Raw genomic sequence first — 26791 nt, 5'->3', positions numbered from 1 at the left:
TTTCATATATTTACTTTGAAATCAATTGTCTGTAAAAGATAAATGAAAAAATTCAATCGATGTAAAATGTTCTGTGTTAGCCTGAACACCTGGCTGTGCTGTACAATCAGGTATACTAACTGCTGCTGAGTCAGGGAGCAGCCATAATGGGTTTGAAAGTGCCTCTGGGAGACTTATATGGGTACTAATTCTTTGGGACTGATGAGACACCCCAGTTCTAGTACTAGGCCTTTCATCTAGCGGTATGGTGCTGCTGGTGGTTGTCTTCTCTTCAGAATGCCTTTTTGTGGACACCCTTTCCTGCTCCTCCGTTACTGATCCACCACTCTCTACAGGTTCATAAACCAAATACAAATCGGACAGTGAGAGCTCTCCAATGCTCTCATCCCTCATTCTGAGGATTTCAAATGCCTCCTTGCTAGTGTAAATTTTTTTTTACATGGCTGGCTCTGGTGACACTGGTACAGGTGTGACAGGCTGATCAGTGCACTGATGACACCTGCACTGCACTAACAGGTTCCATGTCATTAAGGCATCGATGACAGCTGCACTGATAGCTGCTCTGTGTGACAGGTACACTCTTGAATCAGGGCACTGACAGCTGCTCTGTGTGACAAGTACACTGTTGAATCAGGGCACTGATGGCTGCTCTGTGTGACAAGTACACTGTTGAATCGGCACTGACAGCTGCTCTGTGTGACAAGTACACTGTTGAATCAGGGCACTGACAGCTGCTCTGTGTGACAAGTACACTGTTGAATCGGCACTGACAGCTGCTCTGTGTGACAAGTACACTGTTGAATCAGGGCACTGACAGCTGCTCTGTGTGACAAGTACACTGTTGAATCAGGGCACTGACAGCTGCTCTGTGTGACAAGTACACTGTTGAATCGGCACTGACAGCTGCTCTGTGTGACAATACACTGTTGAATCAGGGCACTGACAGCTGCTCTGTGTGACAAGTACACTGTTGAATCAGGGCACTGATGGCTGCTCTGTGTGACAGGTACACTTTGATGTTGACTGCAGTGCCTCACCTCACCCCTTCAGTCTCCTCTTGCATTACTAACCTATTAAGTGACATATCGGCATGGATGTCACTCCACTTCCTCAAACTCAATCTTTCCAAAACTGAGCTCTTAGTATTCCCCCCAGCCCATGCCCCCTCCTTTGACTTCTCTATCAAGATCAATAACACAATCATCATTCCCTCCCCTCATGCCAGGGTACTAGGTGTACTCCTAGACTCCCATCTGTCCTTTAACCCCCAAATCCAATCACTGTCCAAACATTGTAGACTTCACCTCCTCAACATCTCCAAGATATGCCCGTTCCTAACCTCGGAAACTGCTAAGCAACTTATTCACTCCCTTGTTATATCTCTCCTTGACTATTGTAACTCCCTCCTCATAGCCTACCAAATCGCAGGTATCGTGAATGCTGCTGCCAGATTTATCCACCTTATTAACCATTCTGTATCTACCACCCCTCTCTACCAATCCCTCCACTGGCTTCCCATTGCCCAACGGATAAAATTCAAAACATTAACAATAACGTATAAAGCCATTTATAACTCTGCCCCAAATTACATAGATGTTGTCTCCAAATATCACCCAAACCGTACTCTCCGCTTCTCGCAAGACCTCCTGCTCTCTAGCTCCCTTGTCTCCTCCTCCCATGGCCGTCTCCAGGACTTTTCCAGTGCTTCCCCCATCCTCTGGAATTCTTTACCCCAATTTATCAGACTATCGCCTACTCTGCTCACTTTTAGCCAATCTCTGAAAACCTATCTCTTCAGGGAAGCCTATCCTGCCCTCAGCTAAAAATGGAATCTTCTACTCTTCCAACCAGTCCATCCCCCACAGTTACTACCTTTTGTACCACTAGCCTCTCCCTCCTAGATTGTAAGCTTCAAGGAGCAGGGCCCTCCTATCCCTCTTGTATTGAACTGTATTGTTGCTGTATTGTCTCCCGTTATATTGTAAAGCGCTGAGCAAGCTGTTGGCGCTATTTAAATCCTGTATTATAATAATAATAATAATCCACCTGAAGCCAGGAGCTCCTTCACAGTCGTCATATTACTGTAGGCTGGGTGGGAAGTGGTTAAAGTTACACCTTGAGGCAGTCATAATTACCATAAAAACATATCATTTATTCATAACCTCATAAAAAAAACAAAAAAAAAACAAAATAACCTTTCAGATCTCAAAGGCTCCACAAACATACAAAATTTATGTAAGAAAATATGGAAGATCAGTATACAATACCATCCACCAGCTTCCTCAGGACGGAATGGTTTTTTAACAGCCAACTATATATTAACCAAAATACAGATCAAAATACAGATGATTTACTGCAAATAAATTACTAAACATTCTTTATCAGTATATGAAAAAAATCAAGTATTTGCCCACATGGTTAGGCGAGGAGTGACTGTGCAATAGTCTCTCAGGTGGACACAGGAGCACACGGGGACTGCAACATTTAGAGACCACCAAGAGGAGGCAGATTGTAAAGACAACAGTACCTTAATGACATAACATCCAAAAGAGTACAATCCCTACCATCAGGACTTTTATTTCTCAGGCAATAGGTGCAGGAACTCCCCCCTCTTGAGTCATTTCTCCCCTCTATCCACTTCCGAGCACTGTCTCTTGCCAGTACCGCTCCTTTTAGAGAATGCAGAGCCAAGTATCATTTTATGGTGCTCATTTGTGTGGGATTTGTTAATGATAGCAAGAAAAGCAGTAAAATAGATCTCTCAAATTCAGCAGCAATAGGACCCCGCCCCCTCCCAGCAACAACAGACCCCCCCCCACAACAACAGGCCTCCCACAAAAATATATTCCCCCAGCAACAATAGACCCCCACAACAAAATACCACCCCAGCAACAAAAGACCCCCAGCAGCAACAACAACAGATCCCCTAGCAACCAGCATCAATAGACTCTCCATAAGCCAGAAACAATAGACCATTCCCTCAACAGCAGATCCCGGCCAGCAACAATAGACCCCCCCACCAAAAACAATAGACCTCCCCAGCAACAATAGAATGCCACACAAAAATTGATCCCCCGGCAGCAATAGACATTCTAAGACAACCCAACACCTCTTCCCATTACATGCATTCAGTGCTGGAGGTGCCAGAACTGCATTCCCCCCACGTGAAAAAGGCCCTATCTACCATAAACATAATCATAACCACTTTATATCAACATAGTTTAATACTTACAAGAAGGGAAAAAATTTTACCTAATGAACCAAGAAAAACCCACCAAAAAGGTTCATGAACAATTTTTTATAATGCAGTGCACTACAATACATTGGGGTGCATTACAGTACATTGTGGTGCCCTGCAACGCATGTGTGTTGGCAAGATGCATTTGGGTGTCATTAGGAATGAATGACACCACAGTACACCAATGCATACAGCACACATTTTTGTGCATTGCTGTGTAAATTAGGTGTGAACCCAGCCCTAATGAGATAAAAGTAACTTCCCTAAATACACCAATATGGAGAAGATTATAACATCTGCTTGGATTCTGTATAATCTGTGTGGGGTTCAGGGCTGGTGCTAGACTATTTTGCGCCCTAGACAAGACCAGTTACTTGCGCCCCCCCCCCCAAAAAAAAAAATGTATAACATTTTTTAAAAACAGTAAAAAATATTAAATCAACAAAACATGAAACTGGTGAATTTCTTTTACTTTCAAAAAATAGGTGCCATAAGATGACACTAGCACTAATATTAGAGACAAAATATATATTAACCAAATATAAATTAACTGTATTGACCAGACAGAGAAACAAAAAAAAAGAGGCAGAGTGACAAAACTCCACAGTGATCAGCAGCCATCAGCCGGCTTGTAGTAAGGGACTGAGTCTGAGAGGAACACTGGAAGGAGCTGCACCTCAGCTGCTACACTGGCCCCAGAAACCAAATGGTCATGTGTGTGGATAGGCTGTAAGACAATTGTGCAAAGTAAAGATACCATCATACCCTCATCATTCCCTGTGTATGAGGAGAGGGGGCTCTGCAGAAAAATGAAGAATTCATACAAGAGGTCCATAGGCCACACAGACAGAATGCCAGCCTGTGTTGTGCCCAGGCACCCCTAGGTGGTAATGTACCCTAGGCGGCTGCCTAGTTTTCCTAGTGGAAGCATCGGCCCCGGTGAAGTTACCACAGGTACTTCAGCTTTCTCTGTGTGGCCTATGTGTATCTAATGTCTGTGACAGAGATATTAGACTAAACATATATGAGGTGAGGCGCATAAAACATATGAAATAAAATAATAATGTGTCAAAAAAGTATGAATTAAATATACATATATTTCAGTGCAACCAATATGATAATAAACAAAAAGTCCTTCCAGTATTATTATTACACAGTATTTATATAGCGCCAACAGTTTTCTCAGCTCTATATAAGAATCTGTATATCAGTGATGTGATACTAATAATAATCACAGCAAATTGTGATTAAATTCCACATAGTGCTCTGCTGTCCAATGTGCAATCCACCACCACTCTGCACTCAGCAGAGGGCTACTTGTTAGGTAGCAAATATAAAAAGAGATTTGTATTATCCACTCTCTGACATCTGTTGGTCCTGTTACATCCTAAAAGGAAATGCTCACCACACGGAGCCTGGAAAAACTTTTATATAGTGTAGTATTTATTTAGAATTATGCATAAAAGCATTCCACGTGGAAAACAGTAAAACATTAAACATTTTACATACCAAGATGGCCACCATTCCGAAGCATAGACCCAGTGGCATGGTGTCAGCATGTAGGCTCTACCTAACATGTTTCGTGCACACGCACGTCCTCAAGGGTACGCCCATACAGAATGTGCTTATGTGGGGCTCCTTATGACTTCTTTGGTTGTGTGCAGGACACTTTCAGTAATGGTTCTTTTCTTAGGATTCCTTTGACTTATTCTGGCCTTTCTGTGAGGGGGTACAATACTGTGGAAAGGGGTGAATACATACATCAGGGGTCAACAACCCATTGATTGTGATCTACCAGTAGATCATGGCCAGGTGACTGGTAGATTGCACCCTCTGCTTGTCGACCTGCCCTCTGCATAACCTCACAGTGGAGCACATGAAGCAGTGGGACTATTATATTTTTAATTGGAGTAAGGCAGGCTTAATCAGCCGATACAACTTATGTAGTTCCACCTGCAGTCTCCAGCGGAGGGCTATCAACTGCACTCCGCCTCTTAGCAGGACCAGAGCAGCTGCTCGAAGTGATATTGAGTTGTGATTTGTGCTGATTGACAGTGGACTCCTCCTCCTGTATTATCTTGTTCAGGTCAGTGAGAAGCCCACAAACAATACTGGACCGATGTCATCAATTATATGGCAAGCTACTATTATGGGGGATCAGGACAGCAAGGTCTCATTTACACTTGCAGTTGGGGGGTGGGAGTACACATGCCACAGCTGCAGCAAGAATTGTACACCCTGTGATGTTTGACTGATATAGAATCCACCTATCAGGACCCATTCATGTGAATAGGACCACTCTGTAAATCCCCTGCAATCTTGTGCAGTACAGCAACCAAGGGGTTAAAGCAGGCGGTGAGGAGGTGTCGCATCGCCTCCTCACCACCTGCTTCAACTTCCTGGACTCCGCACTAGCATACTACAACTGCATGCATCAAACGTGGTTGTGGAGTCTTGCAGATTGGCCCCATTCACTTTAATGGGTCGCGATTGGTCTTTGGCTACTGGCTGCAAGTAAAGAGGGTAGGGACTGGGGGAGGTAAAATTGCAGTTCAACTCTGAAGTTTTACTAACCCCCCCCCCCCCAACTTCACATGTGAACGAGCCCTACAGGTGCCACTGCCGAATGCAATTAAGGGCTCATTCACTAGTACTATTCCTGTGCAATTCACACAAATGTGGTGGGTAGTATGGAAATTATAGGATTAAATCAGGCAGTGAGGAAGTGACGTAGGGCTGCACTGTGTCTAGTGATTTGTGACCCCTCCCATGTTGTTCAAGTAGATCTCCTCCTCTCTAAGCTTGCCTACCCCTGACATACATTATGTGCTATTTTGATGGTATAATGTAAGTGTCTATGGCAGTGGTTCTTAACCTTTTTGGAGGTACTGAACCCCACCAGTTTCATATGCGCATTCACCGAACCCTTCTTAATTGGAAAAATAAAATATGATTTTTAAAATTCAAAACATAGGTATATATTATAAACATGATTTTCACACAAAAACAAAATAATGAATATTTACCGCAAATCAGTGTGACTTCTGTTGTTGTCTTTCAGAGGCCAGTTCAGAAATGCGCGGCATTACCTTGGCAAGTGCCACTCTCATGTCATTTTCGCAACAAAGTCTGTTCCTTTTCTTCGTCTTTATGTCCAGCATCCTCGAAAAGGATTGCTCGCAAAGATATGTTGTAACAAACGGTATGAAAATTCATCCCCCATAGTAATTCATCCCCCATAGTAATTCATCCCCCATATAGTAATTCATCCCCCATAGTAATTCATCCCCCATATAGTAATTCATCCCCCATAGTAATTCATCCCCCATATAGTAATTCATCCCCCATAGTAATTCATCCCTCATAGTAATTCATCCCTCATAGTAATTCATCCCCCATATAGTAATTCATCCCCCATATAGTAATTCATCCCCCATAGTAATTCATCCCCCATATAGTAATTCATCCCCCATATAGTAATTCATCCCCCATAGTAATACATCCCCCATATAGTAATTCATCCCCCATATAGTAATTCGTCCCCCATAGTAATTCATCCCCCATAGTAATTCATCCCCCATATAGTAATTCATCCCCCATATAGTAATTCATCCCCCATATAGTAATTCATCCCCCCTATAGTAATTAATTCCCCATATTAATTCATCCCTCATATAGTAATTCATCCCCCATATAGTAATTCATCCCCCATAGTAATTCATTCCCCATAGTAATTCATCCCCCATATAGTAATTCATCCCCCATATAGTAATTCATCCCCCCTATAGTAATTCATCCCCCATATTAATTCATCCCTTATATAGTAGTAGTAAGTAAGTAGCAAGTAGTAAGCCAAGTCCCCCCTGTGTCAATTCACTTACCTTTGCTCCGCGCGTTCCTCTCGCCGTATTCCCGCGCCGTTCCTGTCTTCAGGGCGGACTGTGAGAGGAGCCTAGCTCCTCTCACGTTCGTCACGCTGCCCCGCCTACACACATCCTGACAGCCAATCACTGGCTATCAGGATGTGAGTGGCAGCGAGACTGGCCAATCATTGCATTTGAGCGCGCTGCCCTGGCTGTTTTTTTTTTTGGATCACGCTGCAGAGTTCCTGCCGCCCGAGAGGAGGGAGGGGAGCGGGCGCCCGGCACACAAGAGCCGCATTAAAGCGTGTAAAGAGCCGCGGCTTGCCGACCACTGGGCTAAGCGATGTTGCGTGACCACCTGCAGCCAATGATGGACAAGCGGGGCATGTCATTACGAATCATATGAGTCGGGTGTGGGTCTTCACCTTCGCCGAACCCGCGAGACTGACTCACCGAACCCCTGGGGTTCGATCGAACCCAGGTTAAGAACCACTGGTCTATGGAGTTTCTGGAAAATGCATCATTGATTTTTTCTTATATCACTTCTTATCTGTTTGACATTATTTTAGACATTTGGTTATTTGGGAGTCCCTATTCTTATGATGACATGAACATTGTTCTGTGAAAAAGGGATTAAATATAAACAACCACAATATCATCTGTACACATATCAGGGATGATGTTAGCATTGTCCTAGGATTCATCATGGCAGTGTTCCCAATGAACTTTATTACGATGCACGAAATAATATTTTAAAAAATGCTTTTATTGGATCATTAAGTCAAGAAAGTCTCAATTTTATTGTGCGCTCTTTTCTTCTATGATGAGGCATATTGATGAATACAATACTGTTCCTCATACTGCACCCCGAAACTGATACAACTAACATAGAAGTTACTTTAGCCTTTTCAATTATTATTACATACCAGGGGAGGACTGACCATTTGGAAACAAAGGCCCGGGGTCAGTAGGGGGCCTCATGAGATGCCCCTGGTACCTTTTTCATGGGCTTTTTTGAGTTTGGGCAAGGATACAGGGGACCCATGATCCCCTATTGCCCGGGGGCCCCATGAGTTGTCAGTCCGCCCCGTTACATACTATCTAAAGTTCTCTTAAGTGTCACAAAATACATATTCACTTGTTAATACTGCAAACAGTTGTTCTGACATCCTCTGGGAAAAGGTTACATTTTGCCACAAGAGGAATTCTGATGGCAAAAGGAATCTGGCGTAGGTTCATCAGAAAAATAGACCAAGGAATGGTACATACTTTATCTATATACCCTCCAAAAGGAAGAATGGGCAATGACATGTTTTTCCTTTTGGTTCTATGCACTCCCCTGAAGTTCCTCCTGTAGGGCTTCACATGCTGACTAGAACTACAAATTCCATACTAGTCCCCACTAGACTGAAACAATAGGCCAAGGGTCACTGTTCTGGATCAGCGAAGGCCATTTGATTTCCATAAACATGCAGTAAGTGGTGAATTTACTCACAAGCCTGCCAAATGAAGCATGCCATTACCCAGATGTCCTTTCCATTTCTAGAGGCCTTCTGTCACGTACCTGATAGAAGTCTGAATTGACAAGGTCAGCCTCTCTTGTATCTCCAACCCAGGCCCCACTGAAGGTGGAACAGATGGTGCCGAGGGACAGAAGAAACACAAGTGCTTGTGGATATTGATTGCAGAACTTGCGGCTGGAGGTGTAACCTCGGTAAATCAAGCAGGGCATCCAGTCAGGAACAGAGGAGATGTCGGAATGGCCAGCTGAGGATAAGGAAGCACTCCACTGGAACTGCAAGATCTGGGTATGTGGCTTGCCGGAACTTCTGATAAGCATGAGGCTGGAACACACCGTGACAACCAGAGCTGATATAATGGGTAGCCAGAACAAGCACTCGGCAGGACTGTAGAGCTAAACTGGAGCCGAAAGAGTAGTCAGAGTAATAGCCAGGGTCAGCAACAAGCAGGTGATGAGGTACTGGAATATCAGACAGGGACAAGGTCAGGAGGAAGCCAGGATCAGAAACCGATGAGTAGAAGCATAAACAGAATCCAAGAGCAGGTCAATGGCAAGCTGGGTCGGTAACAGATAAACACAGGATACAGCAGGACACAGGGAATTAGCTGAAGACCAGTCAGCACTGACAGAGAGTAAGAGCCTCCTTTAAATAGTTTGTCTGGCGCCAGAAACTTTGGGCACACTCCCGCGTGCATGCACCTGTGTGCACACATTCTTGTGCGCATGCGTGAGCCTACACTCATTTTTATTAGCAATGCGCCCTTGATCATTCCTATGTGTGATGTTGCACACATTTGCATTTTTATGCGACAGTCGCCGTACAGGAATTCCCTTACACCTTCTCTCTTTTTTTCATTTTCCAGGTCAAGATTGAGCTTCCACATTTGTGATATGGTTTTTTTTTTACTAAAGGCAGATAGACTGTTCACTTTTCAAAGTAAGTTGCAGTTTGCAAGGGAATTTTCCCCAGAACTTAGTGAATGAGGTAAAGCTCTGCCGGTGTCCATCATCCAATTATGTTTAAGCAAAAATTCTATTTTATGTTGTTGTTGCACGTGTTTGGGTATTCTTTGCAAAGTGAAATTTTACTACATTGACTTACAGTAGCTCGGGGGAAAATTCCCTTTTTAAGTGCAACTTCTCTTGCAAAGTGAACAGCCTAAGTCAAGCTTACGTACCATATGTGAAGTATACAATGTACAATACGTTTTACACTATGGAGCATTGTGCAGTGTGTACTGATCACTTTTAATAACGAAGCAGTGTGCCGTATAGAAATTGCAATGTCAGAATGGGACAATGTACAGTTTATAATGTACCAGAGAGTGGTGGAAACTAATTCATATTTTCACTCTGGTATTAGTATTGTTTGCTAGACTTTTGCTCCAATACAAACAGTATATCCAATACAATTATATATTAGTCTTGTACAGTGAAGCTTCTGCCACATCTCACTGAGGTCCTTGAAGGGTTAGCCATACATGTACAGAAATAAAAATAGATATAATTTGAGACTTAAATACATTGTCCTTAATATCAATCCGTTGAGTGGCTCAATTCTCATAACTCAACAGTCTTTTTAATCACTATCATTACCTCTGCTGGAATTCTCATTCCAGTTTGTAAAAATTACATGAGTATAAAAAATATGAAATCTCTTTAAATCTGGTTTACCACTAAGAAAATCATGTTCTGAAATTTAAAAATGTGTTGACATTTTTTTTTTATGTGAACTTTCTTTTTTTTTATGGTTGAACTGGATGAACTTTTGACTTTTTTTCAGCCAGACTAACTATGTAACTATGTAACTATGCAATATCATACAAGTTAGAACACAGTAAGGGGGATCTGAAGTGTCAGTCTGCCATCAATATCCAAAAACCGATCATTCTATTTAATAAAGGGAACAATATATTCACTGCATGTGCAACACATCTCTTTGTTTTCTAAGTCAGAGAGAAATGATCAGATTCCAGCAGTATGTAGTTTGAGATTTGATGGGCAGAGCACACTGTCTATTAGAGATGAGTGGAGTAATTTCTGCCAGATTGATTTCATGGGGAAATTTCGCTGAAGTGGAAACTCCCAATTTCGCTCACTGAGCTGCTTAGGTAATATTAGCTTGAAAAAAGAAAGTTATTTTTTTTCCTTTTATTTAGGGTATGTGCATGTGTGTGTGTTTGTTTTGTTTTTTTTTTTTTTTTTGCAGTGTATACTTTAGTAGTAGTTTAGAGTTCTTTGCATGTTTTTTTCCCTTTTTTAGTGTGTGTATATGATTATTTGTATACTTTATTTTCTTTCTGTGAAAACAAATAATAATTTAATGAGGCTAATAAATAGAGGGCAGTTTTCTGGCAAAGGAACAGGTGCAGGATAGCCTTAGGCAGATTCTGTGACCCTCAAGAAGCCTTGTAAAGTATACCTAAACCCTAAAGCAAGCAATTTGTGCACTGGAGTGTGTTAAAACACAGGTTCATTGTGGTACATTGGGGTGCCATTTTATCATGCATTTTTGCAATTATAAAATGTGTATGTGACCTTTAAAATAGAACTAAAGTGCCTTTTTTTAAAATTGCAATATAACAATAGCTCTTGTCTGCTTCTTCAAAAAACTAGAGTGTTCCAGATCTGGTGACTCACAGTGTGGGTTCTGGCTGGGGAGAGCCTGTCCCGACTCCGTACACATTAGGAATTTAGGAACAGAAGAAAAGGCTTAGTCATGGAGGTGGGTCACCAAGAATCCCCATGGGTGGGGCAAAATGTACCAGAGGCGGAGCCTGGATTGAACTTCTATTCAAGTGATTGTTGGGCATGTTGGTGTGCAGTGTTTGGGACATTTTCCTTTCTCTTGTCTGCCTACTTGCAAATCTGTGTTAGCATATTTTGTATCATCTGAATGCCATTAGCTAAGTCCATTCTACTTACTTCCTCAATATTCATGAAATGTGATGAAGGTAATGGTAACCTTCGATAAGATTCCCTTGCAGGAAGTTCTCTGTAGCAACTACTTTCATTTTTGCTTATAATTGGCCATTCTGTCTCCACCCTAATCTTCCCTCCTTCCTACTTTTTTTGAGACACGTGTTACTTTTTTTTACTAAATACAGCAGTCTTATCAAATGAGAAGCAGGAACACGGGGCAGGACTGGCAGAAGCCGCATGTGCAGGGATGTGCTCTGTCCCTTGTGGTGCCAATAAAAATGCATAATGCCAAAGTCGGAACGGAAAGTCTGAACCTCTATGCTGTGCAGCTTGCAGAAATTAATCCAAGAGGTCATAGAGAGTTATAGGACCCGTCAGGCCTGCACATCAGCTTGCAAACACATACAGGGGAATCCATAAAGAGTGTCTAGGACACTTTGAAGAAATCCAATGTGTTTCCACATTACAAATGTAAGTGTGGCTGACAGATTCACTTACCTGTTGTGAACAGGTACATGAAATTAGGGCATTCACCACATTTGGAGGCACACTGAGGCTGGAGTGCTCGGACACCTCAATGCAGCTGAGCTCCCTCCTTGCCGCTGCACCTATCATGCAGAGTAGTTACAGATACTACACTGCTCATAAAAAATTAAAGGAGCATTTTGTAAACACATCAGATCTCAGTAGGGAAAAATATCATGCTGAATATCTATACTGATATGGACTGGGTAATGTGTTAGGAACGTAAGGATGTCCCAACGTTTGATGGAAATGAAAATTATCAACCTACAGAGGAATGAATTCAAAGACACCCCAAAAATCAAAGTGAAAAAATTATGCAGTTAAAAAATTAAGGTTAGTCCATTTTGCGGAAATTTCATTCGAGCAACAACTCAGTAGTTTGTATGGCTGCCACATGCTTGTATACATGCCCAACAATGTCGGGGCATGCTCCTAATGAGATGATGGATGGTGTCCAGGGGTATTTCCTCCCAGATCTGGACCAGGGCTGACCCATCACTGAGCTCCTGGACAGTTTGAGGTGCAACCTGGTGGCATCAGATGGACTGAAATATGATATCCCAGAGGTGTTCTATTGCATTTAGGTTAGGCGAGTGTGGGGGCCATTCAATGGTGTTAATTCCTTCATCTTCCAGAAACTGCCTGCATACTCGTGCCACATGAGGCCGGGCATTGTCGTGCACCAGGAGGAACCCAGGACCCACTGCACCAGCGTAGGGTCTGACAATGGGTCCAAGGATTATATCCCGATACCCAATGGCCGTCAGGGTGCCATTGTTTAGTTTGTAGAGGTTTGTGCGTCCCTCCATGGATATGCCTCCGAAGACAATCACTGACCCACCACTAAAACGGTCATGCTGAATGATGTTGCAGGCAGCATAACATTCTTCAGGACTTCTCCAGCCCCTTTCATGTCTGTCACATGTGCTCAGGGTGAGCCTGTTCTCATCTGTGAAAAGCACAGGGTGCCAGTGGCAGACCAGCCAATTCTGGTGTTCAATGGCAAATGCCAATCAAGCTCTGTGGTGCTGGGCAGTGAGCACAGGGCCCACTAGAGGATGTCAGGCCCTCAGGCCACCCTCATGAAGTCTGTTTCTGATTATTTGGTCAGAGACATTCACACCAGTGGCCTGCTGGAGGTCATTTTGTAGGGCTCTGGCAGTGCTCATCATGTTCCTCCTTGCACAAAAGAGCAGATACCAGTACTGCTGATGGGTTAAAGCCCTTTTACGGCCCTTTACAGCTCTCCTAGAGTAACTGCCTGTCTCTTGGAATCTCCTCCATGCTCTTGAGCCTGTGCTGGGAGACACAGCAAACCTTCTGGCAATGGCACGTAGTGATATGCCATCCTGGAGAAGTTGAACTGCCTGTGCAACCTCTGTAGAGTCCAGGTCCAGATAAGCAGAACAATACTTACCCTTTCTCCAGGGATGCAGCATCCCCGCTCGGCCACTGACATCTTCAGGCATCTGGCTACTGGATCTCGATCTCTGGCCACTGTCATTAGCCAGGCAAGGATGATGTCAATCCTGCACATGCGAGGGAGGTCAGTCAGATTCGGCATTGCATGTGCAGCTCACTGTACAGGGGCGAACAGGCAGGTAAGAAACTTTAAAAGCATGTCTCTTCTGCATTAAAATTTCTGCCTGTTCACCCATTTTAATTTTTTTAGCTAAAGTACCACTTTAACAACCACTGGAAAATGGGAAGGAGAGAGAGTAGCGGCTATTAAAAATGGTGCTATTAAGAACTTCCCAAATTCGCAACATGTGTCTGTAAAGCTACCAAAATAGCCTGCAGAGATTTTTGAATCTGGCACAGGTCATTTTAAAGGTCCATAGCACCAAAAAAGTGCTGTTAGGAATTTATTGAATAGCCTGATGGTTTTGAAAGTATGTATGCACGCACAGTTTTAACTTGCAATTTTAGAGTTACATTAACAAAATATATTTGAATTCTTTTTTAACCACTTGAAAGACGGCTACAGTGCAATTGGCTAGTTCCTGGAGGGCGTCTGTAGACGTCGTCCCAGAACTCCACCCCCTGCACGTATTGGGTGTGCTCTGTGAATGCTATGTCCTTTGGACACAGCTGATCATCGGTTGTGGTAAAGGGCCAATCACAGTGGCCCTTTACCATGTGATCACCTGCGTCCAATCACAGCTGATCACTTTGTAAACAGACTTGCCAGTTAACAGCAGTCCCTTCCTCACATGCTGCCACAGCAGCAATTCTGACACGGGACATTTACACTGATAATCATGCCATCATTATCAGTGCGGCCCCATCAGTGCCAATCAGTGCAACCTATCAGTGTCACCTATCAGTGCAGCCTATCAGTGCTTCCTCATCAGTGCCATCTATCAGTTCCTCCTCATCAGTGCCGCCTATCAGTGTCTCCTCATCAGTGCTGTCTATCAGTTCCTAGTGATCAGTGTCCATCAGTGCAGCCTATCAGTGACCATCAGTACCGCCTCATCAGTGCCACCACATTAGTGTCTGTCAGTCCAGCCTGCAATGCCCATCAGTGATGCCTATCAGTGCCTCCTATCCATGTCCATCAGTGCCACCTCATCAATGGCTCCTCATCACTACCCATCAGTGCCACCTCATCAGTGTCCATTACTGCAGCCTATCAGTGTTCATCAGTGCTACCTCATCAGTACATCCTCATCAACCACAGCATGAGGAAGGTACTGCCAATAACTGGCAAGTGTCACAGAGGACATCTGCACTCATAATCAGGGCACTGAATACCAGCGACCTGATTTTCAGTGCAACCCCAAAAGTGCCTAGCAGTGGCATCCATCAGTGCCCAGCAGTGCCACCCATTAGTGCAGCCCAGCAGTGCCACCCATCAGTGCTGCCCAGCAGTGCAGCCAGTCAATGCTGCCAGTCAGTGCCCATCAGTGCCACCTATCAGTGCCCATCAGAGCCACCTATCAGTGCCCATCAGTGCCACCTATCAATACCCTTCATTGCTGCTTATGAGTGCAGCATCATCAGTGCCTCCTCATCAGTTTCCACCAGTGTCGCTTTATCAATGCAGCCTATCAGTGCTGCTTATCAAGGCCACCTCATCAGTGCCCATCAGAGCTGCCTATCAGTGCAGCCTCATCAATGCACATCAGTGAAGGAGAAAAAATTACCTGTTTGCAAAATTTTATAATAGAGACAAAGAAAAACTTTTTAAATTTTTGCTCTTTTTGTGTTATAGTGGAAAAAAGCAAAAACCCAGTGGCAATTAAATACCACCAAAAGAAAGCTCTAATTTTGTAAAAAATATTGAAAATGTCACATGGTTACAGTGTTGCATGACCATGCAATTGTCATTCAAAGTGCAGCAGCACTGAAAGCTGAACATTGGCCTGGGCAGCAAGGGGGTAAAAGTACCCTTTAGGCTAGTGGTTAAGGAATCTGTCTTACATGTTGAACACCAGAATAATGCCAGTCAGTTGACAGTCAGTCAGAAAATGTTATGATAAGCTGCAGACAATGGTTTATGGTTACATGTGAGAGATCTAGTACTAGTGCAAGTTCAGTGCTTTATGTATTTCACATTTTAAATGGCTAACAGTGCAACTTCACATTGCCAGCAGTTTAACTATTTTCTGTTCTTTAGTAATCAATATCCTATAACTACTGCCTGAAGCATAATACAACTGAATATTAAATAAAATGTTTGTCGAGGAATGCTTAGCTCAGCAAAGGGTTAACGCTGCCTGATTGGCTGCAGATGGCTGCAGTTTGCAGTAAATCATCTTGTGTCGTCCTTGCTCCTCCAGCTCATATAATCATAAAAACAGAGGAAAAAGGCACAAAGAAATGTGTGAGACATCAAAATAGATATATTGCTACCTTAAGGCATTGCTCTCATCTCTCTCTCTCTCTCCCTCACTATCTCACAGACTCTCACTCTCTTATGATTTGTTTTTTTAAAACCCTGCTACAATTGATTTCTCGCTTCCAGCTTAGGCTTAATTCTAAAGAAAACAAAAGAATGTTAAAAAATGAAATAATAGACGATAACACCTTTTTTCCCCTTTCTGTCTTAGAAGCATTGAAAACACTATAATTGAACAGTACAATCATCACATACTTCTGCTCAAATGCCAGAGGTGTTCCGTGGTTTTAAAGCACAAGTACTTCAGACCTGAATGAGACTTCAGTGACTGGCATAAGTAAAAACAGCACGTTTAAAATCTATTCTTTTATTAAACAACATTTTCCCACTGTATAAATTCTCAGTAACTGAAGGTGATATAGTGTGGCAGTATTCATTGCTCTGTCCTTTTCAGTCTTGTGCTAGAGTATGCGTTTATTATGTTGTGGTGTTCTTCCAATACCAAATCAAGAATCAGTTCAAAATGCTCCATAAAGGCCATCTCAGGTTTTAAGTGAACACCTCTGCCTCCTTCATCCTATACGCTACCCCCCCCCCCCAAATAAAATTATACATTACCTTTTTTTTTATTTCTTTTTATCGTCATATTCCTAGGTAAGCAAGTACAGCCAACTAACAACCATCACTACAATGCATCAACAGTCAGTGCAGCTCCAACTGAGCGCAGGGATTCTTCCAATACAGAAATATACCGTCACAGCATATAATAGGGACATGAAAAACTCCATTACCAGATCTCATAGTTTATCCACGTATCATGTAAACAGAACTATAGTGTTTCCAAAAATACAAATTCCAGGGCATACCCACTCCCAAGACATTCAATAGCCTTTGACTCCTAATCTGACACAGTAGACATATGGCTCACCTAACCTGTCCACACCTTATCAAATTTGTCTGGTATGACTCTATTTGCATATGCAGCCTTGTTAAAGGCTAAAGCTTTATTTATTAGCACTTTACATGCCATTATGTAGGGAGCTTCGGATTTTTTTTCTGAAAGAATAATTATTTTCCTGGCATAATAAAAAAAAAGTTGGGTGAGTAGGTTATGTATCAGCTTCGTGGCAACTAAGGGATCAATCAAACCCAATAAACAAGTTTTAACAGAAGGTCGGATGCTTATTGTCATAACAACCTGTATACATTGCGTTACCTCCAACCAAAATTGTTGAATAGCATTGCAGTTCCAAAATATATGCATATAGTCGGCCTGGGGGGAAACACACTGCCAGCAATTGGACGGCTGTGCAGAAACAGTGCTTGCCACTCTGGCAGGGGTCAAGTATATTCTATGAAGGAATTTAAATTGTATAAGGTGATCTCCGGATGACATCAGCCCAGTGAAGGAGGGCCCCCACAGAATACATTACCTTTTTTTAAGGATCTTCTGGTGGTTCCAGTGGCATCATGGGTCCTTGATGTCCCCCTCCAGGAGTGGTGGTGGGCAGTCCTGCACCAAACAGTGCACATATAATATGGTATAAAGGCAGTTCAGTGGAGTATTATTGTGAGCCCTTGCTGGCCTATTGACCCTCAGGAAGTATGTCCATGACAGCCTGAGCATGCACGAAGTCATGTCAGCATCATTTAACCTGGAAGAAGAGTATCATACAATGGAGAAGTGGACCTTCTGGGTGAGAGTATTGGTGGGCTGAAGTTTAGTTTTGCAATAAATGCTACCTAATTTGTTAGCACCTTCTGGGTTATTTTTTATTAGGCTCAAAACATTTAGAGCTTTCCTCCAAAGAAACATGTCATGGGAGAAACATTGAGGTTGTTACTGCTGTCTTTTTCTTATGGTCTTTTTGCTGATCCAATTCCTTGAACACTTTTCGTTACTCAGACCAAGAACATGTTGAGACATCGGGAAATCTGTCTTCACCTATTGCTTGCTTCTTATGGGTTAGTCAACAACAGCAGCCTGCATGTTTCTGTCATTACAGGTGTATAGAAAGAAATATACACACAGTGGAACTTTCATGATGAAAATGGTCCTTCAGAACCCATAAAATATGATTTGTTTTTGTTAAAATACTTGGACTTTTATCAAGTTTTGCACTCTTTCTTTTCCATATGTATCTCAATGACTGTAAGGCTGCATGGGGCCTGCAATGCTTCAAGACCTACACTTCTCTTGTCTAATATCCTGGGAGTTGGGCTTTAAGCACAAGATGATTGAGCTTAATGCAGGCCATAGACGGGTTGAAAATTGGCCGATTTTTCGGAAAAAAAAGAAAAATCGGTTGTTCGGCCGACGTTGCCACTAGAGATGAGCGAATTATTCAAAAATTCGATTCGGCTGATTTGCCGAATTTGAGGAAGAAATTCGATTTGATGCGAATTTATTCGCTGCGAATTTAACTTATAAAAAGGGTTTCTAGGCTTCAGAGAGCCTTTATATTAGTGCAGAACACTGTACCTTTAATTTAAATGCCCTTGGAGATGAGGAAGGAGAAGGAGAAGGATGAGAAGAAGGAGAAGGATGAGAAGAAGGAGAAGGAGAAGGATGAGAAGAAGGAGAAGGATGAGAAGAAGGAGAAGGATGAGAAGAAGGAGAAGGAGAAGGATGAGAAGAAGGAGAAGGAGAAGGATGAGAAGAAGGAGAAGGATGAGAAGAAGGAGAAGGAGAAGGATGAGAAGAAGGAGAAGGATGAGAAGAAGGATGAGAAGAAGGAGAAGGATGAGAAGAAGGATGAGAAGAAGAAGGATGAGAAGAAGAAGAAGGATGAGAAGAAGGAGAAGGATGAGAAGAAGAAGAAGGATGAGAAGAAGAAGAAGGATGAGAAGAAGGAGAAGGATGAGAAGAAGAAGAAGGATGAGAAGAAGAAGAAGGATGAGAAGAAGGAGAAGGATGAGAAGAAGGAAAATTCCAAGCCGGCAAAAAGTGTATCTGCAGAGCTCCGCTATTTCTTAGCGGAGCTCTGCAGATACACTTAGCGGAGCTCTGCAGATACACTTTTTGCCGGCTTGGAATTCTTCTTATTTTCATCCTACTTCTTCTTCTTCTTCTTCATCCTCATCCTCAGAAGAAGAAGAAGAGGATGAGGATGAGGATGAAGAAGAAGAAGAAGAAGTAGGATGAAAATAAGAAGAATTCCAAGCCGGCAAAAAGTGTATCTGCAGAGCTCCTCTATTTCTGACAGTTCTCTGACATTCACATTTACAGCGGTTGAAACATTGTATCTATTTGTTTCCATAAATGGAAACAAATAGATACAATGCTTCAACCGCTGTAAATGTGAATGTCAGAGAACTGTCAGAAATAGCGGAGCTCTGCAGATACACTTAGTGGAGCTCTGCAGATACACTTTTTGCCGGCTTGGAATTCTTCTTATTTTCATCCTACTTCTTCTTCTTCTTCTTCTTCATCCTCATCCTCATCCTCAGAAGAAGAAGAAGAGGATGAGGATGAGGATGAAGAAGAAGAAGAAGTAGGATGAAAATAAGAAGAATTCCAAGCCGGCAAAAAGTGTATCTGCAGAGCTCCTCTATTTCTGACAGATACACTTTTTCCTGGCTTGGAATTCTTCTTATTTTCATCCTACTTCTTCATCCTCATCCTCATCCTCTTCTTCTTCTTCTTCTGAGGATGAGGATGAGGATGAAGAAGAAGAAGAAGAAGTAGGATGAAAATAAGAAGAATTCCAAGCCGGCAAAAAGTGTATCTGCAGAGCTCCGCTAAGTGTATCTGCAGAGCTCCGCTATTTCTGACAGTTCTCTGACATTCACATTTACAGCGGTTGAAACATTGTATCTATTTGTTTCCATTTATGGAAACAAATAGATACAATGTTTCAATCGCTGTAAATGTGAATGTCAGAGAACTGTCAGAAATAGAGGAGCTCTGCAGATACACTTTTTGCCGGCTTGGAATTCTTCTTATTTTCATCCTACTTCTTCTTCTTCTTCTTCTTCATCCTCATCCTCAGAAGAAGAAGAAGAATGAAAAGAAGAAGAAGAAGAATGAAAAGAAGAATGAAAAGAAGAAGAAGAAGAATGAAAAGAAGAATGAGAAGAATGAAAAGATTCTTCTTCTTCTTCTTTTCATTCTTCTTTTCATTCTTCTTCTTCTTTTCATTCTTCTTCTTTTCATTCTTCTTTTCATTCTTCTCATTCTTCTTTTCATTCTTCTCATTCTTCTTCTCATTCTTCATTTCATTCTTCTTCTCATTCTTCTTTTCATTCTTCTTCTTCTTTTCATTCTTCTTTTCATTCTTCTCATTCTTCCTTTCATTCTTCTTTTCATTCTTCTTCTCATTCTTCTTTTCATTCTTCTTCTTTTCATTCTTCTTTTCATTCTTCTTCTACTTCTTTTCATTCCTCTTCTTCTTCTTTTCATTCTTCTTTTCATTCTTCTCATTCTTCTTTTCATTCTTCTCATTCTTCTTCTCATTCTTCTTTTCATTCTTCTTCTTTTCATTCTTCTTTTCATTCTTCTCATTCTTCTTTTCATTCTTCTTTTCATTCTTCTTCTCATTCTTCTTTTCATGAATAAGAAAAGAAGAATGAGAAGAATGAAAAGAAGAATGAAAAGAAGAAGAAGAAGAATGAAAAGAAGAATGAGAAGAAGAATGAAAAGAAGAATGAAAAGAAGAATGAGAAGAATGAAAAGAAGAAGGAAAAGAAGAATGAAAAGAAGAAGAAGAATGAAAAGAAGAAGAAGAAGAATGAAAAGAAGAAGAAGAATGAAAAGAAGAATGAGAAGAATGAAAAGAAGAAGAAGAAGAATGAAAAGAAGAATGAAAAGAAGAAGAATGAAAAGAAGAATGAAAAGAAGAAGAAGAATGAAAAGAAGAATGAAAAGAAGAATGAGAAGAATGAAAAGATTCTTCTTCTTCTTCTTTTCATTCTTCTTCTTCTTTTCATTCTTCTTCTTTTCAATCTTCTTTTCATTCTTCTCATTCTTCTTTTCATTCTTCTCATTCTTCTTCTCATTCTCCTTTTCATTCTTCTTTTCATTCTTCTTCTTCTTTTCATTCTTCTTTTCATTCTTCTCATTCTTCTTTTCATTCTTCTTTTCATTCTTCTTCTCATTCTTCTTTTCATTCTTCTTCTTCTTTTCATTCTTCTTTTCATTCTTCTTCTCATTCTTCTTTTCATGAAGAAGAAAAGAAGAATGAGAAGAATGAAAAGAAGAATGAAAAGAAGAAGAAGAAGAATGAAAAGAAGAATGAGAAGAAGAATGAAAAGAAGAATGAGAAGAATGAAAAGAAGAATAAGAAGAATGAAAAGAAGAATGAAAAGAAGAAGAAGAAGAATGAAAAGAAGAAGAAGAATGAAAAGAAGAATGAAAAGAAGAAGAATGAAAAGAAGAAGAAGAAGAATGAAAAGAAGAAGAAGAATGAAAAGAAGAAGAAGAAGAATAAAAAGAAGAATGAAAAGAAGAAGAAGAATGAAAAGAAGAAGAAGAAGAATGAAAATAAGAATGAAAAGAAGAATGAGAAGAATGAAAAGATTCTTCTTCTTCTTTTCATTCTTCTTTTCATTCTTCTTCTTCTTTTCATTCTTCTTCTTTTCATTCTTCTTTTTATTCTTCTCATTCTTCTTTTCATTCTTCTCATTCTTCTTCTCATTCTTCTTTTCATTCTTCTTCTCATTCTTCTTTTCATTCTTCTTCTTCTTTTCATTCTTCTTTTCATTCTTCTTCTCATTCTTCTTTTCATTCTTCTTTTCATTCTTCTTCTCATTCTTCTTTTCATTCTTCTTCTTCTTTTCATTCTTCTTTTCATTCTTCTTCTCATTCTTCTTTTCATGAAGAAGAAAAGAAGACTGAGAAGAATGAAAAGAAGAATGAAAAGAAGAAGAATGAAAAGAAGAATGAGAAGAAGAATGAAAAGAAGAATGAGAAGAATGAAAAGAAGAATGAGAAGAATGAAAAGAAGAATGAAAAGAAGAAGAAGAAGAATTAAAAGAAGAAGAATGAAAAGAAGAATGAAAAGAAGAAGAAGAATGAAAAGAAGAATGAAAAGAAGAATGAAAAGAAGAAGAAGAATGAAAAGAAGAATGAGAAGAATGAAAAGAAGAAGAAGAAGAATGAAAAGAAGAATGAAAAGAAGAAGAATGAAAAGAAGAAGAAGAAGAATGAAAAGAAGAATGAAAAGAAGAAGAAAAAGAATGAAAAGAAGAATGAGAAGAATGAAAAGATTCTTCTTCTTCTTCTTTTCATTCTTCTTTTCATTCTTCTTCTTCTTTTCATTCTTCTTCTTCTTCTTTTCATTCTTCTTTTCATTCTTCTCATTCTTCTTTTCATTCTTCTCATTCTTCTTCTCATTCTTCTTTTCATTCTTCTTCTCATTCTTCTTTTCATTCTTCTTCTTCTTTTCATTCTTCTTTTCATCTTTTCATTCTTCTTTTCATTCTTCTTCTCATTCTTCTTTTCATTCTTCTTCTTTCCATTCTTCTTCTCATTCTTCTTTTCATGAAGAAGAAAAGAAGAATGAGAAGAATGAAAAGAAGAATGAAAAGAAGAAGAATGAAAAGAAGAATGAGAAGAAGAATGAAAAGAAGAATGAGAAGAAGAATGAGAAGAATGAAAAGAAGAATGAGAAGAACGAAAAGAAGAATGAAAAGAAGAAGAATGAAAAGAAGAAGAAGAAGAATGAAAAGAAGAAGAATGAAAAGAAGAATGAAAAGAAGAAGAAGAATGAAAAGAAGAAGAAGAAGAATGAAAAGAAGAATGAAAAGAAGAAGAAGAATGAAAAGAAGAAGAAGAAGAATGAAAAGAAGAATGAGAAGAATGAAAAGAAGAAGAAGAAGAATGAAAAGAAGAATGAAAAGAAGAAGAAGAATGAAAAGAAGAAGAAGAAGAATGAAAAGAAGAATGAAAAGAAGAAGAAAAAGAATGAAAAGAAGAATGAAAAGAAGAATGAGAAGAATGAAAAGATTCTACCTTAAATTCAACCTTAAATAAGGTTGAAACTAGGGACAATATATATATTAAAGTGCACCCATGGCCAAAATAAAAAAATACATACTGCATATGACTTAGCCTGTCACTAGGATTAACACAGCAATTGTGGATTTCATGGGTCTTTTCATAGCATTGAGGTGGAATTACTAAATGTAAAATTATTAATATTATACAGTATTTATAAAGTGCCAACAGTTCGCTCAGCGCTGTCAATTACAATGGGAGACAGAACATGTGACAGTACAATAACAATACAATGCGATACACGAGGGGTTCGAGGGCCCTGCTCTTTCGAGCTTACAATCTATGAGGGAGGGGATAGTGGTACAGGAGGAAATGGCTGTGGGGGTTGGAGTGGTAGGAAGAGTGGAGGAGGTCGGCAATTAGCAGGGGGTGGGGTAGGCTTCCCTAAAGAGGTGGGTTTTCAGGGTGCGCCTAAAGGAGAGGAGAGTAGGTGATAGTCTGATGGATTGGGGTAGGGAGTTCCAGAGGATGGGTGATGCCCTGGCGAAGTCCTGGATGCGGGCATAGGAGGAGGAGACCAGGGAACTAGAGAGAAGGAGGTCTTGTGAGGAGCGGAGAGTGCGTGTTGGGTGGTATTTGGATATTGTCACGAACACTGATGGCAACCTCTAGTGGCCCACTGGCCGGAGTCCCCTAGGGCGCGGAGTCTAAGCCCAGGTCTGCTGGTTCCCCAGAGCCCCTGATGGTGGGGATGGACTTGAAGCAGACCAGGACCTGGTCGCGACCCCTTGAGTGACACCAACCGTGGTAAAGGCAACCGCCAATGGCGTGTAGCGGGTAGGAGCCAGATGTGAAGAGGTGTGACGTGGTCAGGCAAGCTGGGTAGGTAACAGCGAGGCAGACGGTACAGATCGGTAGACAAAGAGTAATCGGGTCACAAGCCGGGTTCGGTAACAGCAGGTCAGACAAAAGGAGCAGGCAGAGGATGGTCAGGGCGAGCCAAAGGTCAGGGCAGGAGAAGACAGCGGTATCAGGTCCAGGCAGGGTCAGCAACAAGGCAATCAGCATACAGGAAGAGCAGGAACACAGGAACAGGGAGAAGATCATCAGGCAACTCATGTCTGTGCAGAGCTGGTTTAAGTAGCCCGCCCGGTGCTGACAGGTGTGCCTGGGTCCTAGTGCCTGCCCAGCTCTGTCATAGGTGACAGGTGCGCCTGGGTCCTAGTGCCCGCCTGCCTGCATGTCTTGTCGGAGACCTACGCATGTGCAGACTCATGCGTCGCAATGGTCCCTGACAGATATCAGGTCGGTGATTTTGTTTGGGGCAGCATTATGGACAGCTTTGTACATCAGTGTTAGGATTTTGAATTTGATCCTTTGGGCAATCGGAAGCCAGTGGAGGGATTGGCAGAGGGGGGTGGCGGAAACGGAGCGGTTGGTAAGGTGGATGAGTCTGGCTGCCGTATTCAGGATCGACTGAAGCGGGGATAGCCTGTGGCGAGGCAGGCCAGTGAGGAGGGAGTTGCAGTAATCGAGTCGTGATATGATGAGGGAAAATGACTGTGCACTTCCATCATCCAATCATGCGCTAGCAAAAATTATGTTTTTTTTTTGTTTTCCTTGCATTTGATTGGGTATTCTTTGCAAAGTGAAGCTTCATGTCATTTATTAAGCTCTGGAGCAACTGCAACGGCATAATGCAACTACACTGGCAAAGTGCATAGTCTATTTGCCTTTAGTAAATTCACCTCATTGATTTATTACCTGTTATTTTGCACCTCCTTTAATTTGTATCTATAGATCAAACTACTTTGTTTTAGTTTTGGATAGAATAGGGAAATGTTAGAACCCTGTCAGGCTTCACTGCTATCTGGGGCTTTGTTATAGAGATTTCCCTGGGCCTCCACTTTCTATTCTGGTGACAATCTCTTTATCGGACAGGAAAGAAGGGGAAAACTGCAACAAGGAAAGACACAACAATAATGAGTTGACAGAGGCTCTTGCATTCTCCTACCTAAATTAAAAAAAATGTTTTACTTTTAAAGGTAAAAAATAATAGAAATGCATGTTAATGTGGACCCATTTATACCAAAAAACACGCCTATTAGATGTTTTCATTCATGTCCCAACACTCTTGAAATCCTGTAGAGCAGCGGTTCTTAACCTGGGGGTCGCGACCCCTTTGGGGGTCAAACGACGCTTCCACAGGGGTCGCCTAAGACCATCGGAAAACACATATTTCCGATGGTCTTAGGAACCGAGACACCGCTCCTCGCCGCCGCCGCCACCGCCGTCTCCAGGTGTGGGCGGGATGACATGCCGCCCCTGTCATCTGGACACACCTCGAGATCAATCCTCGCCTGTGATTGGCCGCCGGCACTGTAGCTCAGGAGAGTCACACAGGCGGCCAATCACCGGCAAGGAGGTGGAGCTTGGAGAGGAGGAGCCGAGCAGCACCGCGAAGATCGAGCGAGTGAAGAGGAGGAGAGCGGCCGGAGAAGGAAGACATCTGACAGGTAAGTGTCGGTACCATGGGAGAGGGAGGGAGCGAGCGAGCCCAGGCTGGAGCAGGGGTCTGCAAGGTAAGTATCATTGGTGTCAGTGGGAATAGTGCCCCATCATTGGTGTCACTAATACCAATGATGGGGCACTATTCCTCCCACTGACACCAACGATGGGACACTATTCCTCCCACTGACACCAACGATGGGGCACTATTCCTCCCCCAAATGACACCAACGATGGGGCACTATTCCTCCCCCAAATGACACCAACGATGGGGCACTATTCCTCCCCCACTGACACCAAGGATGGGGCACTATTCCTCCCCCACTGACACCAAGGATGGGGCACGATTCCTCCCCCCACTGACACCAACGATGGGGCACAATTCCTCCCCCCACTGACACCAAGGATGGGGCACTATTCCTCCCCCCACTGACACCAAGGATGGGGCACTATTCCTCCCCCCACTGACACCAAGGATGGGGCACTATTCCTCCCCCCACTGACACCAAGGATGGGGCACTATTCCTCCCCCCACTGACACCAAGGATGGGGCACTATTCCTCCCCCCACTGACACCTATGATGGGGCACTATTCCCCCCACTGACACCTATGATGGGGCACTATTCCCCCCACTGACACCAATGATGGGGCACTATTCCCCCCACTGACACCTATGATGGGGCACTATTCCTCCCCCCACTGACACCAATGATGGGGCACTATTCCTCCTCCCACTGACACCAATGATGGGGCACTATTCCTCCCACTGACACCAATGATGGGGCACTATTCCTCCCACTGTTACCGATGATGAGGCACTATTCCCCCCACTGACACCAATGATGGGGCACTATTCCCCCCACTGACACCTATGATGGGGCACTATTCCTCCCCCCACTGACACCAATGATGGGGCACTATTCCTCCTCCCACTGACACCAATGATGGGGCACTATTCCTCCCACTGATACCAATGATGGGGCACTATTCCTCCCACTGTTACCGATGATGAGGCACTATTCCTCCCACTGACACCAATGATGGGGCACTATTCCTCCCACTGACACCAACGATGGGGTACTATTCCTCCCACTGATACCAATGACGGGGCACTATTCCTCCCACTGATACCAATGACGGGGCACTATTCCTCCTCCCACTGATACCAATGACGGGGCACTATTCCTCCCACTGACACCAATGACGGGGCACTATTCCTCCCACTGATACCAATGATGGGGCACTATTCCTCCCACTGATACCAATGATGGGGCACTATTCCTCCCACTGATACCAATGATGAGGCACTATTCCTCCCACTGACACCTATGATGGGACACTATTCCCCCCACTGACACCAATGATGGGGCACTATTCCTCCTCCCACTGACACCTATGATGGGGCACTATTCCTCCCACTGATACCGATGA

Source organism: Staurois parvus, unplaced genomic scaffold (genome assembly GCF_062004578.1).
Source record: "Staurois parvus isolate SC_StPar_1 unplaced genomic scaffold, SC_StPar_1.0 ptg000017l, whole genome shotgun sequence".
Taxonomy (NCBI): domain Eukaryota; kingdom Metazoa; phylum Chordata; class Amphibia; order Anura; family Ranidae; genus Staurois; species Staurois parvus.
This window is presented reverse-complemented; position numbering follows the sequence as displayed.